Below are 18,829 nucleotides of genomic sequence, written 5' to 3' on the forward strand. Positions count from 1 at the left end.
GACCCCCTCTCCTTCCGGGTCCCTCCCAGTTCCCCCCTCGGCATGACGTGCTGTGGTATGGAATACCTCTTTGGTCAGTTTGGGTCATGTGTCCTGTCTCTGCTTCCTCCCGGCCTCCCCTCCTCCCTGGCAGAGCATGAGACTCACAAAGTCCTTGGCCAAACCAAAACATCATTGTTATCAGCTTTGTTCCCAGCCCGAAAGTCAAAACACAGCACTGCACCAGCTACCAAGAAGGAGAAAAAATGACTGCTGCTGCTAAACCCAGGACATTATCCACCCCTTATTCCATACCATTCACGTCATGCTCAGATCCTACCTTCTCAATATACCATCACTCTGATCTCAGTGCACTTCTATCTTAGTGCATAGACTAGTCCCTATAAAGCTGTTGAGTCCATCTGGTCCATGATGTCAGGCTCCATCCCTTGTAACAGTCTTTCAGAACAGGAGAGGCCGCGTGCAGTATTGGGTCGTTGCCTGCTGATGCTGATCATTCCCTTACTGTAGAACTTGCCTGGTTCTGTCAAAGTTCATTCTCTGTTGGGATGATGATTGAAGGGAAGTCAGGGCTAGTCGCTGGTGGCCTGAAGACATCTGGTTGATGGGCTATTAAAGTATTACACAGCAGGCAACAACATACAATTAAGTTCATTGGCTGTTTTCCCCTAAAATTAAATCCCCTTGAGGTACACATCGGACTTCCCCATCATCCCGCATTACCCACCAAGTGTATCCAGGTCCCTGAGCAAAAGCAATCCCACAAGTGGGTTTGCCTTTACTTGAAGCAGGAATAACCCAGACTGTCTTGCCCAGCAAATTCTTCATATGCACCACAGGAACTTTGTCCCCCTCTACAATATGTAAAAGTTCTGGTTGGGCTGGGCCAGACCTGTTGGCAGATCCTTTGGTGTTGACCAACCAGGTGGCCTTTGGTAAGTGTGTATCCCAATGCTTGAAAGTTCCCCCACCCATTGCTCTCAGTGTAGTTTTTAACAGCCCATTGTACCTTTCGATTTTCCCAGAGGCTGGTGCATGGTAGGGGATGTGATATACCCACTCAATGCCATGCTCTTTGGCCCAAGTGTCCATAAGGTTATTCCGGAAATGAGTCCCATTGTCTGACTCAATTCTCTCTGGGGTGCCGTGTCGCCACAAAATGTGTTTCTCAAGGCCCAGGATAGTGTTCCGGGCAGTGGCATGGGGCACAGCGTACGTTTCCAGCCATCCGGTGGTTGCTTCCACCATGGTAAGCACATGGCGCTTACCTTGGCGGGTTGGTGGCAGTGTGATATAGTCAATCTGCCAGGCCTCCCCATATTTATACTTCAGCCATCGTCCTCCATACCAAAGAGGTTTTAACCGTTTGGCTTGTTTAATGGCAGCACATGTTTCACACTCATGAATAACCTGGGCAATAGTGTCCATTGTTAAGTCCACCCCTTGATCACAGGCCCATCTATATGTTGCATCTCTGCCCTGATGGCCTGAAGTGTCATGGGCCCACCGGGCCAAAAATAATTCACTTTTATGTTGCCAATCTAAGTCCATCTGAGCCACTTCAATCTTAGCAGCTTTATCCACTTGTTGGTTGTTCTGGTGTTCCTCAGTGGCCCAACTCTTGGGTACATGGGCATCTACATGACGTACCTTCACCACCAGGTTCTGCACCCGGGCAGCAATATCTTTCCACAGTGCAGCAGCCCAGATAGGTTTACCTCTACGTTGCCAGTTGCTCTGCTTCCATTGCTGCAACCACCCCCACAGGGCATTTGCCACCATCCATGAGTCAGTATAGAGATAAAGTACTGGCCACTTTTCTCGTTCAGCAATGTCCAGGGCCAGCTGGATGGCTTTCACCTCAGCAAACTGACTCGATTCACCCTCTCCTTCAGCAGTTTCTGCAACTTGTCGTAGAGGATTCCATACAGCTGCCTTCCATCTCCGATGTTTTCCCACAATACGGCAGGACCCATCAGTAAACAAGGCATACTGCTTTTCACTTTCTGACAGCTGATTATATGGTGGGGCCTCTTCAGCATGCACCACCTCCTCCTCTGGTGACATTCCGAAATCTTTGCCCTCTGGCCAGTCCATGATGACTTCTAGAATGCCTGGACGACTGGGATTTCCTATTCGAGCTCGTTGTGTAATTAGTGCAGCCCATTTACTCCATGTAGCATCAGTTGCATGATGTGTAGAGGAGACCCTGCCTTTGAACATCCAGCCCAGCACAGGCAACCGGGGTGCCAGGAGGAGCTGTGCTTCGGTGCCAATCACTTCCGAAGCAGCTCGAACCCCTTCATAGGCTGCCAGTATCTCTTTCTCAGTTGGGGTATAGCTTGCCTCAGATCCTTTGTATACCTGACTCCAAAAACCAAGGGGTCGACCTCGAGTCTCTCCTGGAGCTTTCTGCCAGAGGCTCCAGGTAGGGCCATTCTCCCCAGCTGCGGTGTACAATACATTTTTTACATCTGGCCCAGTCCGAACTGGTCCAAGGGCCACTGCATGAACTATCTCGCGTTTAATTTGCTCAAAGGCTTGTTGTTGCTCAGGTCCCCATTTAAAATCATTCTTCTTACAGGTCACGTAATAGAGAGGGCTTACAATCAAACTGTAATTTGGGATGTGCAGTCTCCAGAACCCCACTGCACCCAAGAAAGCTTGTGTTTCTTTCTTATTAGTTGGTGGAGACATTGCTGTTATCTTGTTGATTACATCTGTGAGGATCTGTCTACGTCCATCTTGCCATTTTATTCCCAGAAATTGAATCTCCTGTGCAGGTCCCTTGACCTTACTTCGTTTTATGGCAAAACCGGCTTTCAGCAGGATTTGGATTATTTTCCTCCCTTTCTCAAAGACTGCTTCTGCTGTATCGCCCCACACAATAATGTCATCAATGTATTGCAGGTGTTCTGGGGCTTGCCCCTGTTCCAGTGCAGTCTGGATCAGTCCATGGCAAATGGTAGGGCTATGTTTCCAGCCCTGGGGCAGTCGGTTCCAAGTGAACTGGACACCCCTCCAAGTAAAAGCAAACTGTGGCCTGCACTCTGTTGCCAAAGGAATTGAGAAAAACGCATTGGCAATATCAATCGTGGCATACCACTTGGCTGCCTTTGACTCCAGTTCATACTGAAGTTCTAGCATGTCCGGTACGGCAGCACTCAATGGTGGTGTGACTTCATTCAGGCCACAATAGTCTATTGTTAGTCTCCACTCTCCGTTAGACTTTCACACTGGCCATATGGGGCTATTAAAGGGCGAGCGGGTCCTGCTGATCACTCCCTGACTCTCCAGTCTACGGATCAGCTGATGGATAGGAATCAGGGAGTCTCGGTTGGTGCGATATTGCCGCCGGTGCACTGTTGTGGTCGCAATTGGCACTTGTTGTTCTTCGACTTTCAGCAGCCCCACAACAGAAGGATCCTCTGAGAGACCAGGCAAGGTGGACAGCTGCTCAATTTCCTCAGTCTCCAAAGCAGCAATACCAAAAGCCCATCAGTACCCTTTTGGGTCTTTGAAGTACCCTCTCTTGAGGTAGTCTATGCCAAGGATGCATGGAGCCTCTGGGCCAGTCACAATACGGTGCTTTTGCCATTCTCTCCCAGTCAGGCTGATTTCAGCCTCCAGTACAGTCAACTCTTGGGATCCTCCTGTCACTCCAGAAATATAGATGGGTTCCACCCCTTGACAGCTCGATGGCATCAGGGTACACTGTGCACCGGTATCTACTAGAGCCTTATACTTCTGTGGGAATGATGTGCCAGGCCATCTGATTCACACAGTCCAGTAAATCCGATTGTCCCCTACCTCCACCTGGCTGGAGGCAGGGCCCCTCTAATAGTCATCACAGGATTGGACACTTAAGTCATGTTGAAAGGGATTATTTTTAGTTATCACAGGAGCTGGAGTAAAATCAGCTCTTCCACTCCACTTGGGAAACTGCTCACCAGAGACTGAAGCTGTAGCTCTCATGGGACAATCAGTCTTGGCCTTTGCTCCTCTTTTCAATTCACTCACCCGTTCCTCCAAAACTGAAGTAGGTTTTCCATCCCACTTTGTCATGTCTTCTTCGTGATCCCGCAGGTAAAACCATAGGGTAGACCGTGGTGTATACCTTTTGTATCTTCTCTCTCAAACAGTGGGACGCCTTTTGTTAATAGCTGAAACGTGTTGGTACACGCGAGGAGTTGGATAAGTCAGATATATCGTCCCTCAATTGTTTGAGATCCTGGGACAGTTTTTCCACAGCTGAGGTGATGGAAGGGGTGAGACTGTCTTCGAACTCGCGGAGTTTATGAACCATTTCATCCACTGTTAGTGGTACTATGTCATTCCAGGTTACTGTTGTCAATGAATGGGCATATGATGATGGTGCATTCCGTGTAAGTTTTCGCCACATGGGTCGTGTACATTCGACTTCATCTGGATCTATGGGTATATTCCCGTTATTCGGCTTGATGTGATAGATCATCTCTACGATTGCTGATTCTCTCAGAGACTGGATACCTTTGTCTATAGTAGTCCACTTGGCCGAACGACTCATAACATCGTCCTTGTATGGAAACCTTTCTTTGACAGCTGCCAAGAGCCGCCTCCAAAGACTGAGGGACTTTTTCTCTCTTGCAATTGCTTTGTCAATTCCCCCTTCCCTAGCAAGTGATCCCAACTGCTTGGCTTCTGTACCTTCTAGTTCGTGACCATTGGCCCCATTGTCCCAGCATCGGAGCAACCAGGTGATGATGTGCTCCCCTGGTTGACGGGTAAAATCTTTTCGCATATTCCGTAGCTCGGTTGAGGTCCGAAGTCGAGAAGTCACCTCTCCTTCTTCTTCTTCATCATGTGATGATGACTGCTGATCATGTTCTGGATCGAGTAATGAACACATTGTTTCTTCATCTTGCTTTAACCTTCCTGCCTCCTTTTTGGTTTTTCTCTTGCGTACAGGGGCAACCGATATTGGTACGAATTGGTCCTCTGGTTTAGTTGCAGTGGTTATCACTGTGGTTTGAGTAGCGACTGTACTTGTTGCTGGGGGTGATGTGGCTGCTGTACTTGGAGCTGGGATAGCTGCGCTGTCTGTTGCAGTCGAAGTTTGAGTAGCTGCTGTACTTGTTGCTGGGGGTGGTGTAGCTGCTGTACTTGGAGCTGGAGTAACTGTACTGGCTGTTGCTTTGCCCTCAGATCCAGCGACATTTTTTTCCTTTTGAAGGTGCTGGAAAGCATTGAACATGGCCCTGTAAGCATAGGCCAAGCCCCAGCACGTTGCCATGATTTGTCGGTCTCTGGTATGGCCAGAATGACCACACACCTCATTTAAGTGTTTTACTAATTCTTCTGGATTTTGCAGTTGTTCTGTGGTGAAATTCCAAAGTACTGGAGGGGCCCACTGACCTAGATACTTGCCCATACTGTCCCACACACCCTGCCACTCATGGCTGTCCAGCCTCAGAGAAAATCTCTTGGTCCTCCTACTTAATCGTTTAACCCCAGACAAGACCCAAACCTGACTCTGCTTAACTTTTGAAAACAGATGAAATAGTTGTGGCCAAAATACACTCTGTATACGTGCCAACATGGTGATCCCCATCACAATCAGCAAACAAGTCTCAATAGCATTAAGAGGCCACTCAAAACTCTCAAATGATGCTGTAAATGCTCTGGGGGGAGGACTGGGAGGGTAAAAGAATGCCTCCTTCACAGGTTGACCACCCAAGAAGGAGAAAGAATATGTGTAATTGCTAAGCACTTCTATTATATACCTCCCAAAGTATAAAGGTGGTGACCATACTGGGCTAGGCTGCTTGAAGGGAAAGGGGCCCAAGACAGTTGGTTGACGTTCAAGGACTGCTTTTTCCGAGCTCAAGATCGGAGCATCCCGACACGTAGGAAGTCGAGGAAGAGGGTCAGGATTCCTGCGTGGCTAAATAGGGAATTGCTCGGTATGCTCAAGTGGAAGAGGAGAGTTTACAGGTCATGGAAAGAAGGGCTGGCCACTTGGGAAGAATATAAGGCTACTGCTAGAGGATGTAGGAAAGCTGCTAGGATGGCTAAGGCCTCCTTGGAATTGAAGCTGGCGAGAGGGGTCAAGGACAGCAGAAAGAGCTTTTTCAAATACATGGCAGATAAAACTAACACCAGAGGCAATGTAGTCCCGCTGATGAACGGGACGGGTGCCCTGGTGACAGAAGATACAGAGATGGCAGAGTTACTGAATGACTTCTTTGTCTCTGTCTACTCTGCTGGAGGCAGTCCTGAAGAGCCCTGTACCACTGAGACCTCGGATGAAGACAGGTCAACGGAGCGGTCTGCCTTAGTCGATGAGGAATGGGTTAGAGACCAGTTGAGCAATCTGGATATCCATAAATCCATGGGTCCAGATGGGATGCACCCGCGGGTGCTGAGGGAACTGGCTGAGGTCATTGCTAGACCACTCTCCATCATCTTTACCAAGTCTTGGGAAACGGGAGAGGTGCCTGAGGACTGGAGGAAAGCAAATGTCACTCCTGTCTTCAAAAAGGGCAAGAAGGAGGACCCGGGTAACTATAGACCGGTTAGCCTCACCTCCATTCCTGGGAAAGTGATGGAACACCTTATCCTTGGTGCCATCTTAAGGCGTATCAAGGATAAGAGGGTTATGAGGGGCAGTCAACATGGCTTCACCAAGGGGAAGTCGTGCTTGACCAATCTCATAGCCTTTTATGAGGAAATAACACGGTGGATGGATGATGGCAGAGCGGTGGATGTGGTCTACCTCGACTTCAGCAAAGCGTTTGACACGGTCTCCCACAGCATCCTTGCGGCTAAATTGAGGAAGTGTGGTCTGGATGATCGGGTAGTGAGGTGGACTGTGAACTGGCTGAAGGAGAGAAGCCAGAGAGTTGTAGTCTATGGGCCGGAGTCTAGTTGGAGGCCTGTATCTAGTGGAGTGCCTCAAGGGTCGGTACTGGGACCAGTATTATTTAATATATTCATCAACGATTTAGATGAGGGAATTGAGTGTACTATCAGCAAGTTTGCTGATGACACTAAGCTGGGAGGGGTGGCCGACACGTCAGAAGGCTGTGCTGCCATCCAGAGGGACCTGGACAGGCTGGAGAGCTGGGCGGGGAATAACTTGATGAAATATAACAAGGGAAAGTGTAGAGTCCTGCATCTGGGCAGGAACAACCCCAGGTTCCAGTATAGGTTGGGGAACGACCTGTTAGAGAGCAGTGTAGGGGAGAGGGACCTGGGGTCCTGGTGGACGACAGGGTGACCATGAGCCGACACTGTGCCCTTGTGGCCAAGAAGGCCAATGGCATCCTGGGTTGTATTAGAAGGGGGGTGGTTAGTAGGTCGAGAGAGGTCCTCCTTCCCCTCTACTCTGCCCTGGTGAGACCTCATCTGGAATACTGTGTCCAGTTCTGGGCCCCTCAGTTTAAGAAGGACAGGGACCTACTGGAGAGAGTCCAGCGCAGGGCAACTAAGATGATTAAGGGAGTGGAGCATCTCCCTTATGAGGAAAGACTGAGGGAGCTGGGTCTCTATAGTTTGGAGGAGATTGAGGGGTGACCTTATTAGTGTATATAAATATCTAAAGGGGGAGTGTCACGAGGATGGAGCCAGGCTCTTCTCAGTGGCAAACAATGAAAGGACAAGGGGTAATGGGTACAAATTGGAGCACAAGAGGTTCCACTTAAACCTGAGGAGAAACTTCTTCTCAGTGAGGCAGCCTGAACATGGAACAGGCTGCCCAGGGAGGTTGTGGAATCTCCTTCTTTGGAGACATTCAAAACCCGCCTGGACACGTTCCTGTGTAACCTTATCTAGGTGTTCCTGCTCCGCAGGGGGATTGGACTAGTACTATCTTTTGAGGTCCCTTCCAACTCCTCAACATACTGCTAATACTGGGAACATAAGCCAGATAAGTTTCATGATCAATAATTCTATTGTGTTACAAGTCATTATCATAAAGTACACTGAGACAAGAACTTTAGCCCAAGCCCCACACTTGAAAAACACTAATACAGCAAATACCAGATCTAAGTAAGTTACAACATTCTGAAGCTGTGAGATCAAGAGGAACAACTTTGAGAGCCAATAAATCAGCATTGTGACGAGTGACTATTAATCCAGTCAGATCTGTTGTTATCTCAACCCCTTCGGGCCCCACGTTGGGCACCAAAAAGAACTGTCGTGGTTTAACCCCAACCAAGACAGCTTGTGCACTTACTCCCACTGAGTGGTGCCAGGCTGGAAGCAATCGAGGTCCACATCAGTCCGTCCCCCCCTTCCCCAGGGGCTGCCGCCCCCTTTCCCCATTCCCAGAGGGGTGGGGAGGAGAATCGAAGGAATGCAACTCCCACGGGCTGAGATAAGAACAGTCTAGCAACTAATGTACAATACGAATCACCACCGCTACCACCAACGACAACAATGATAAGAGAAAATAGCAAAGGAAAGGAGTACAATACCACGCGCCGAACCACCAGTCCGACCCGGCCGAACCCCTCTCCCTCCGGGTCCCTCCCAGTTCCCCCCTGGGCATGACGTGCTGTGGTATGGAATACCTCTTTGGTCAGTTTGGGTCAGGTGTCCTGTCTCTGCTTCCTCCCGGCCTCCCCTCCTCCCTGGCAGAGCATGAGACTCACAAAGTCCTTGGCCAAACCAAAACATCATTTTTATCAGCTTTGTTCCCAGCCCGAAAGTCAAAACACAGCACTGCACCAGCTACCAAGAAGGAGAAAAAATGACTGCTGCTGCTAAACCCAGGACATAATGGATTGTAGGAGGGTGGGGCAGAGGGTTCGCAGGTTTCTTTTGTCTCCAATACTTTAATTTCTTCAGCAGCTGTCGCAGTTGACTGTCACTGAGGCTGGATCACATCTGTCGATGAGCCGAACTGTCTGAACCGTCTGAGTCTGAGTCTGAATCAGGAAGGGGAGGTACAAGTCCGGTTCTGCTGGAGACTCTGGGTCTGGTTCCAATTCCAATTCGGGGTATTCTTTCAATGGGTCGAAGGTGACCGTGTTTGCACTTTCTACTTGTACTTTCGAACGTGAGCGCCGTTTCACTTTATCTTCCCCCTGATACCGAGGAGGCTTCTGCGGTGCATAATCGAGAAGGGCGGTCAACTCTTTCCCTAAGTCTATTTCTTTCCCTATACCTCGCGTCTCTAAGAAGCATTTAAATAAATCATACGCTGCCTGTCTTTCCATATTCATTTTTATATTCTTCACAAATTACACAGCTTTGGCTATTCTTCACAAGTTACACAGCTTTACACAGCTTTACACAGCTTTACACAGTTTTACAGAGCTCTTTATATTCTTACACAGCTTTTATATTCTTACACAGCTTTTTATATTCTTCACGAGTTACACAGCTTTGGCGCCAATGCAGCTTACCCCACAGACAGCCAAATTAGCGGGCGGCAAAGGCAGAGGCTCCTCTACTGGTGAACCGGCTCCTCTCCTCCAGGTCCTCGAGGCGACTCGTTATTCTTGTCCAGCAAGATCGGTGCCTTTGACCCTCCAGACGCTGCTTTTCCGGTGCTTCCCCGCTGTGCTCGCGTCGACCCCAGTGTCGTGGTTTAACCCCAACCAGACAGCTTTCACTCACTCCCCCTCCCCTTCTTGCCCTCCCCCTACTCCTGGAGGGACGGAGAGGAGAATCAGAAATAATGCAACTCCCACAGGTTGAGATAAGAACAGTTTAGTAACTAAGGTATAACACAAATCACTGCTGCTACCACCAACAATAGTAATGACAAAGGAAATAACAAGGGAAGAGAATACAATACCCCATCACCAGGCGACCGATAACTTGCCCCCCCCAGCCTGACCAAGCACCGACCAATACCTCCTCCAACCCTGCAGTCCCTCTGCCCTTCCGGCTAACTCTCAGTTAAATCCTGGGCATGACGTGCTGTGGTATGGAATACCTCTTTGGTCAGTTTTGGGTCAGGTGTCCTGTCTCTGCTTCCTCCCGGCTTCCCTCCTCCCTGGCAGAGCATGAGGCTCACAAAGTCCTTGGCCAAACCAAAACATCATTGTTTTCAGCTTTGTTCCCAGCTGAAAGTCAATACACAGCACTGCCCCAGCTACCAAGAAAGAGAAAAATGACTACTACTGCTGAACCCAGGACATTATCCACCCCTTATTCCATACCATTCACGTCATGCTCAGATCCCACATTTTCAGTATACCATCACTCTTATCTAAGTGCTCTCTTATCGTAGGGCATGGACCAGTCCCTATAAAGCTGATGAGTCCATCTAGTCCATGATGTCAGGCTCCATCTCTTGTAACAGTCTTTCAGAGCATGAGAGGCTGTGTGCAGTGTTCACACTTGTGAATAACCTGGGCAATAGTGTCCATTGCTAAGTCCACCCCTCGATCATGAGTCCATCTCTGTGTTGCATCTCTGCTCTGATGGCCTTAAGTGTCATGGGCCCACCAGGCTCAAAATAATTCACTGTCCTTCCATCTCCAATGTTTCCAAAGCACTGGAGGGGCCCAGTGGACTAGATACTTGCCCATACTGTCCCACATGCCCTGCCACTCATGATTGTCCAGCCTTGGGAAAAACCTCTTGGTCCTCCTATATTGTTGTCTAACCCCAGACAAGACCCAAACCTGACTCTGCTTAAATTTCGGGGTCAGAAAAAATGGTGGTGGGTAAAACACACTCTGTGTGTGTGCCAGCATGCTGATCCCCATCACAATCAGCAGGCAGGTCCCAAGGGTACCCAAAAGCCATCCAAAACCCTCAGAACTCTCAAGCGATGCTGCTGTACTTGTCACTGGGGCTGGTGTAGCTGCTGTGCTTGCCGGCTCTCCCACCACCAGCTTCTCTTTTTCTGAGTCCAGCTCTTCCTCCTCTGCCTTGCTGGGAAATGCTGCAGGGTCTCCTGCGTCCTCCTGGGGCTCGGCGGGCGGCTTCCGGGGAATTCTCTCAGCTGTTGCGGGGATGAGCTCGGCCACGCGGCTCGGCTCCTCCGCGGGGCTCAGCTCCTCCGCCGCCTTCTCCCGCTGCTCGGCAGCCGCCTACTCCCGCTTCTTGACCGCCCTGACCTCCTCCACCGGCAGCTGCTCCCTGCCGGCCTCCGGTCCCGCTCCCACTTGGTCCCCGGGGCCGCTCTCCTGGGCCGCTTCAGCAGCCGCCGGCTCCCGGGGCCTCTCCCCCTCGGCTTCCCAGAGCCTCACGCAGACGGAGGCGAGGGCGAGGCCCAGGACAGTGAGGAGCAGCCGGACAGCCAGGTACCAGTCCACGGTCACGTCCGTCCTGCCCTGCTGCTGGAGCCCACCCGTATTACAAGTCATTGCCATAAAGTACAGTGAGACAAAAACCTTAGCCCAAGCCCCACACTTGATAAACACTAACACAGCAAATACCGGCTCTAAGTAAGTTACAACATTCTGAAGCTGTGAGATCAAGAGGAACAACTCTGAGAGCCAATAAATCAGCTTCGTGACAAGTGACTATCAATCCGGTCAGATCTGTTGTTATCTCAACCCCTTGTGCCCCACGTTGGGCGCCAAAAAGAACTGTTGTGGTTTAAACCCAACCAGACAGCTTTCACTCACTCCCCCTCCCCTTCTTGCCCTGCCCCGACTCCTGGAGGGACGGAGAGGAGAATCAGAAAGAATGCAACTCCCAGGGGTTGAGATAAGAACAGTTTAGTAACTAAGGTATAACACAAATCACTGCTGCTACCACCAACAATAGTAATGATAAAGGAAATAACAAGGGAAGAGAATACAATACCCCATCACCAGGCGACTGATAACTTGCCCCCCCCCAGCCCGACCAAGCACCGACCAATACCTCCTCCAACCCTGCAGTCCCTCTGCCCTTCCGGCTAACTCCCAGTTACCTCCTGGGCATGACGTGCTGTGGTATGGAATACCTCTTTGGTCAGTTTTGGGTCAGGTGTCCTCACTCTGCTTCCTCCCAGCAAATGAAATGTGGCTTCATTAACACTGCCTACTCGAAGTAGTCCTTGGCCTGTCCTACCACACCAAAGCACTCTGGGACTGCTGTTTCCCAGCTGAAAGTCAATACACAGCACTGCCCCAGCTACCAAGAAAGAGAAAAATGACTGCTACTGCTAAACCCAGGACACCCAGCCTCTACGGGTACCTGGGTTTCTTTGTCTCGCCTTGGTCTAAGCCCCTTGTTCGGGTGCCAATTTGTCGGAGACTCTATGTCATCGCGATGCGGAGGGAACACAGCACAATCATTGTGATTGATAGAAGTGATCCGTTTATTCTGCTTAAGCCTAGGGTATATATAGAGCTAGACTGCTACACACACACATTCTTGGGAAATTCCTGTGGTTGCATCCCTTTTTCTAACATCCTTGTTCCTCCCTTCAAGATACTCGTTAACTACAAGGTCAGCTTATCCTTTTGCACAGCTGGTGTTTTACCAAGCTGGGTTTCTTGCTGAATTTTACAAAACTGGTCCCTGGCCAAGTTCAGCCATGGGAACGTAACCCTTGCCTGCCAACCTCGCTTCCACAATCAATAATAGGTGAATGAATAATGAATATTAATCATTCAGAAGTAGTTGTGGAGACAGTGTTCTCATGGGAGAATGGATAATTGGTACATGAACTCTGAATAAACTCAAAAGATACAGCAAGGCCGTGAGAGGCCTGAGGAATCTTAAGCAAGCAAGATAAGAAGAAGCTGGAATTCACTGAGTTAATGAGAACTGTGGACTGTTGGCAAGCTTTCAAGGTCAAGTTCTCACACCCGTCCTTAACCAATTATATGTTAGTCACTAAGGGTCTTCAAGACATGTATCCAATCATAATATGCCAAATCACTGTAAGTGTATGTAAGAAATAGTATATAAGGAGTTAAGGCTTTGCAATAAACGGCTTTGGTCTGATCATATTGATCTCTGACTGAGTCCATATATTTTCTGCAGCAAATGGTGCCCAACCTGGGGCACCCCTGTTATTTTTCATATTGAAACTGAAGGAATTAAAGCACGTGGCACCAACGAAAGTGGAAAACGCAGAGCTGCAGGGACGTCAGCTGTGTTCAATCTGGAAGGCCCAGGACTGGGAGGCAGACGCCTCGGAACGGAGCCTTGTGAGCCCAGAAGACACTGAGCAGTTCAAATAAGGTAACAGCCAACGGGTCTGAAAGAGGATTAGGATGGGGAATCAATTAAGTAAAGAAAAAATGGTTATCCTTGTGCTCTTCCATCATATCCTCTCAGCGAGAGGGATAGAGTAAGAGAATAATCTGTCAAAAAGACTATTGCTCTGGAGTAAAGAAAAAGAGCTGATCCAGGGGGTTAATGAAGCCTTTGAGCTTGGGATTTGAGAAAAAATCGCTAAGGAAGAAGCCCCTGTTTTATGGATGATTTCAGTCCTTCTTAAGGTGAAGGGTATAACCTTTAAAGAGACAGACTTAAATTTAATGTTGAAATGGTCAAAGATGTGTTATCCAGAGATAGATGAGTCTACCGTATTTGAGGTCTCTTTGTGGAATGGTGCAGGAGTTAAATTGTGGAATGCAGTTACAAAAGGCAATGACACTGAAAAATTTGTTAGTCATTTGGAGATCTATTTTAGAGACGTTAAAGTAAAAAAATTGAGATTGTGGAGCCAGTCGTCGTTCCCCTCCTCCCCCACCCTCCCCCGAACCTCCGCCGGATGCCGCCGCGGCTGCGAAGTCTGAGGACAGAGATGAAGATGATCCTTTTGACTCAGGCCTATTGACACCAAGAAGGAGCCTGTGCACGTCCATCAGACTGCTGTTGATGCTCCTGAGGTTGTGATGCCTGATAATTCTGATTCTGAGCTGGATGGTCCTTTTGACCTGGATCCTATTCATCTGGAAAAGGAGCCTGATTTATATCCCCCAGATCCTCATGTTAAAAGCACAGCTGTAAAGGGAGTAGTGAGACCGGTGGGGGATGCAGACATATTGTGTGCTTTCCTGGTGGTGTATGTGCTGGATCAAGACCCATGGTGGGAAGGTCTCTCGTATGCTCTTATCAAGGGTATCAGGCAGACTGTGACGGACCGTGGACTTGGGACCCCATATACAACTCATTTAATACAGTCTCTCTGTGATACTCATGTTGGTAAAGATAAGTATGTCCAGGTTTCTATCAACCTTTGGAGACCTTTATAGATACTGCTGGCCGCTTCTTCCAACACAGGCTGGCCACCTGGGTTGGAATGAGTGTGCATTTTGGTCAGTACAAAAGCCCAGGCCTCATGCGATGTGGGGGAGGCAAAGATACTGTGGGGATGCCAGCTAAGGTTGAGCCTGCCACCTCACACTGCGATGATGCTTCTCGGAGCTGATTTCCTATTAGTCTCCACAGGGTACTTGTGCCACATTCTGTAGGTGGGATTGTGTAGTGGGAGTAATGATTGCCTGGATTTTGTGCTTCAAATATTGTAGTTGTGTGGACTGTGATTGTGGGATCCCATACATGTGTGTGTGAGTGCATATGTTGAGGGTAGATGGTGTTCTGTATATTTTTTGTTGTTGGGTTCATGTTGTTATAAAAATTTAGCATAGACAGGGTTTTGGTCCAAATTTAATTTATTTATAATTTATTGAGAGGCAATAAGCAAGCAGCGCTGGGTGCGCAGGGGAGCCTTCACTCCACCAGCAGCACACACTGTCTCTTTTGGGTTTTACTCTTTTATACATTATCACATCTGGTATCTGTGCTCTTTACATCCTGCATATCCTGTTAGGGTATTGTCTGAGTCTATGGTATCCTGTTGTTAGGGTCCTTGTTCTGTTTTCTTGCTTATTCTGCTTTCTTGAAGATTGCTGAATCGCAAGTTCTTCATTCTTCTTCCTTATCTCGTGACCTTTGAGTGACAAATCATCCCTTTGCAAAGAGCTCAATTTGTATAAGCATTGTTGGCACTACCGGACATCTGTTATTTGCTTAAGGCTTAGTTCCTATATATTGTGATTACAATCTTGCATAAGCATATATTGGGGGTTACAGCTGTTTCCCTTTAGGCAATATTCTAAAGTTTACAAAGTGTTCAGAATTTTACAATATAATTCTTATGGTACTTAACTAATGTAAAAAAATGATTATTACATTATTTCTTCTTTCTTCTTATACCAAGTGCAATGCTTGCAAGGGTTTCTAAGCTGCTGACACGAATCATAATTGTATCCCTTACAATGTAAAAGTTTTTAACTGGTAGCAGTTTAACATTTTGGGCAAGAAAGGGTTAATGCAAAAGTGCGGTTGCTGGCAGGTATTTATGGCTGCTGGTGAAGCAGGCAAGCAGCTGTAGCTGCTGCTGAGCAGGCTGGCATTTGTAGCTGTGCCAAGCAGGGGGAGCAAATTTGAAAAAAAACAAAGAAACAAACAACCCCCCCCCAAAAAAAACAAACAACAAAAACAAAAACAAGCAAAAAAAAATTATTCGAAGAAAATTCTAGGAACAAACTTGCCAGCAAAGTTTTCAAGCTGACAAGGAGGTATTCTTTATTGCGGAGACAGGTGACACAGGGGATATCTCCTCCTAACATGTGTTCCCCAGTTGCCACTCAAGCCGTCCTATTATAGTCCTTGGTCATACATACATATTCATGAGGCTACGTATGGATTACATAATTTTCCAGAAAGTTCCACGCATGCATACAGAATTGTGGTGGTGGTATCTGAGGGTCGTTTACTTCTTCCAACACCAAATAAGTTGCTCCTTTATCCACTCAAATTCCACCTTATTTCCTCTAGTCCCTAGTTTTAATGTAACCACTGTATCTGATAGGGTAGATTCCCCAGGTCCCTGTCAGTTTAGTTCCAGTTCAGTCACCAGAGCCACTCCATGGCACTGCCCCCCCCCCCCCGGGCAGTCTCACTTCCAGCGTCCAAACTCGCCATAGCACCCACACTGATCCGGTTCCACAGAAGAAGAGCCCACTCCCTCAGCTCTGCCCAACATTTCTCCTCCCATGCTCTAACACAGGAAATGCTCGAGCTCCCCTCTCCCCCTTGGATTTCCCTTTTTTTTCTTTTCTCACAGCGGCTCACCCAGGTCTGCAGGGCCTGCAGATGCCTGCCTCTGCAACAGCACTTCTGGCTTAACCCCTTCTTAAAGCTGAATGTGAATGTGCTGCTTGTTGCCAGTGACAGAAATCTCTTCCTCCTTATCAATATCAGATAGGACAAATGCAGAGGGTGCTCCTTTCCGAGGTACCTGTGGTACGTGATTTTCCACCCTATCTTCCTGATTACTGTTTTTTAACTTTAAACATCTTTCCCCAATATCACAGGCTGAACATCTCCAACTTAACTTTCAGTTTTCCCCTGTACTTTTCCAAACCCAAAATTAAGGAATCTGGCGGAGCTATATTACTTTTGCATTCAGTCTGTCAGTCCGTGTGATTTCTTAAAGTGAGAAACATATCTGCATACATTACTTCATCCCATTTTCCTTGCCCCCTCAAAACAACATTAATTGTAGCAATGTGTTAGAGTTCAGAGTTCCATTTTTAGGCCATTTTTCCTGATCTTCCAAATTTTACAAAGGCCACCATTGGTTACAATATTTTACCAATGTTTTCTTTTTTACCAAGCCCCCAGGAGACCCGCCAAGTTCTTTCCAGTGTGCCAAAATGCACCCAAAAGGATTCTTTTTTAAGATCTCTTCACTCTGCTGATTTTCCATTATCAATCTCACATTCACACACACACACACACAAACGGGATCCCCCAAACACACTCCACACAGCTACAACACTTGAGACAGAGACTTAAATTCAGTCAAACAAACAACAGTTAATAACACAGTTAATGACACATCCTGTCACCAGTACCAAAATCACAAGACCAAAGCCATTAATGTAACAAGCCACAAAATAAGATGAATACCAGTAGAACCAAAAGCAATACTTCCTAACCTTTTATGGCTCAGACCATATTGTAACATTAATAGGGGGGTTTCATTGTTGACCAGCGTGTCAGTGTCCCAAGAAGGATAAGACCCTTGTGTCCGACCAGCCTGTCTGCGTCCCACTGTGGGAACCATACTGGACAGCCCACAGTATTGGAGTATTCTACTAACCTATTCAGGGACCCACGCTGACAGCATCACTGAATCAAATCCCTTATGGGCTGTTGATAGCACACTGGACCCAAAACCATTTCCACAAGACACCCCCTGTGTTTTGTAGGACCCAAATTACAAGATGCCCCCTGCTTAGTTATAACAGTCTGTCACTGATACCAAAATCACAAGACCTTAATGTCATCATCATCATCATGGCTTGACTTCGCGAACGAAGATTTGGGAAGGGCATTTACCCACGCTTGCTACAAGCGTGCTGATGACTAAGAAGGCCAATGTGGGATAGGCAAATCCGGCTACAAAAAGCACAGCAGAAGGTCTCCTTGGGTGGAACAGGTGGGACATGATTCTTCCTGCGTTGTCTTTTCTCCTTGAGACTAGTTCTTCGTGAGCACTCAAAGGAGTCAGCGGCATTATGTATGGTGTGCCTCCAAGTCTCCCGATTAGAGGCCAAGGTGGACCACTGATGGTAGTCAATATGGCCAAGGCTAAGGTATTGTTTCAGGGAGTCCTTATATCTCTTCTTTGGGGCACCTCTCTTGCGGCTGCCGGTGGCAAGTTCACCATAAAACACGATCTTGGGGAGGCGGTGATCCTTCATTCTAGAGACGTGCCCTGCCCAGCACAGCTGCAGTTTCAGCAATATGGCCTCGATGCTGGTGACCCCTGCCTGTTCGAGGACAGTGACATTAGACACATAGTCAGTCCAATGGATGTTTAGAATTGTACGGAGGCAGCGCTGATGAAAGCGTTCCAGGAGTCGCAGGTGATGACGGTAGATGACCCATGATTCAGACCCATATAAAAGAGTAGACAATACAATGGCTCTGTAGGCACTGATCTTTGTACTTTTCTTCAGGTGTTTATTACACCAGACTCTTTTATGGAGTTTTCCGAAGGCTCTATATGCCTTTGCTATTCTGTTGTCTATCTCTCTGTCGATCGTGGCATCCGAGGAAATGATGCTTCCTAGATAGCTGAACTGCTGAACTGTCTTAAGGTCTGACTCACCGATGGTAATATGGGGATGGCGATGATCTTCTTGGGGTGCAGGTTGGTAGAGGACTACTGTCTTCTTCAAGCTGACTTCCAGCCCAAAAACCTCAGCCGCCTCTGCAAAGCAAGATGTTAAACGTTGCAGAGCTGCTTCTGTGTGGGCAACAAGGGCGGCATCATCAGCAAAGAGCAGTTCACGGACAAGATGGTTTAGGGTCTTAGTGTGGGCCTTCAGTCGCCTTACATTGAATAGGCTACCATCGGTACGATATCGAATATAAATGCCGTCTTGTTCTTCGAGGTCTGCTGTAGCCCTTTGGAGCATCATGCTGAAGAAGATTGTGAATAAGGTCGGTGCGAGAACGCAACCTTGTTTCACACCATTGGTTATTGGGAAAGGCTCAGAGAGTGCATCGCCATACCTGACTTGGCCTTGCTGATCCTCATGTAACAGAATAATCATTTTCAGGAACTTGGGGGGACAACCTAATCGTTCTAAGATCAGCCACAAGCCTTTCCTGCTCACAGTGTCAAAAGCTTTGGTGAGGTCAACGAAAGTTATGTATAACCCCTTATTCTGTTCTCTACACTTTTCTTGCAATTGTCTGAGAACAAATATCATGTCTGTGGTACTTCTATTAGCCCTGAAACCACACTGACTTTCAGGTAGAAGTTCTTCTGCGATGGCAGGTACTAGTCTGTTCAATAGTATTCTTGCAAGAATTTTACCAGCAATGGAGAGCAGAGTTATACCACGGTAGTTTGAGCAGT

General features: G+C 47.9%; 2 long non-coding RNA genes across 2 annotated transcripts in view; one reads left to right on the forward strand and one right to left on the reverse strand.

Annotated features, from left to right (window-relative positions):
* The window catches only part of LOC133211244 (uncharacterized), a 229,312-nt gene that overhangs the window by 166,195 nt on the left and 44,288 nt on the right, over positions 1–18,829 (forward strand). The gene's annotated exons all lie outside the window — the stretch shown is intronic.
* Positions 1–18,829, reverse strand: part of LOC133211243 (uncharacterized) — a 172,985-nt gene that overhangs the window by 109,372 nt on the left and 44,784 nt on the right. The gene's annotated exons all lie outside the window — the stretch shown is intronic.

The sequence above is a fragment of the Neopsephotus bourkii genome, unplaced genomic scaffold (assembly GCF_033783945.1).
Source record: "Neopsephotus bourkii isolate Nb327-2 ecotype Australia unplaced genomic scaffold, CSIRO-AGI_Nbou_v1 NB_587, whole genome shotgun sequence".
Lineage (NCBI taxonomy): Eukaryota > Metazoa > Chordata > Aves > Psittaciformes > Psittacidae > Neopsephotus > Neopsephotus bourkii.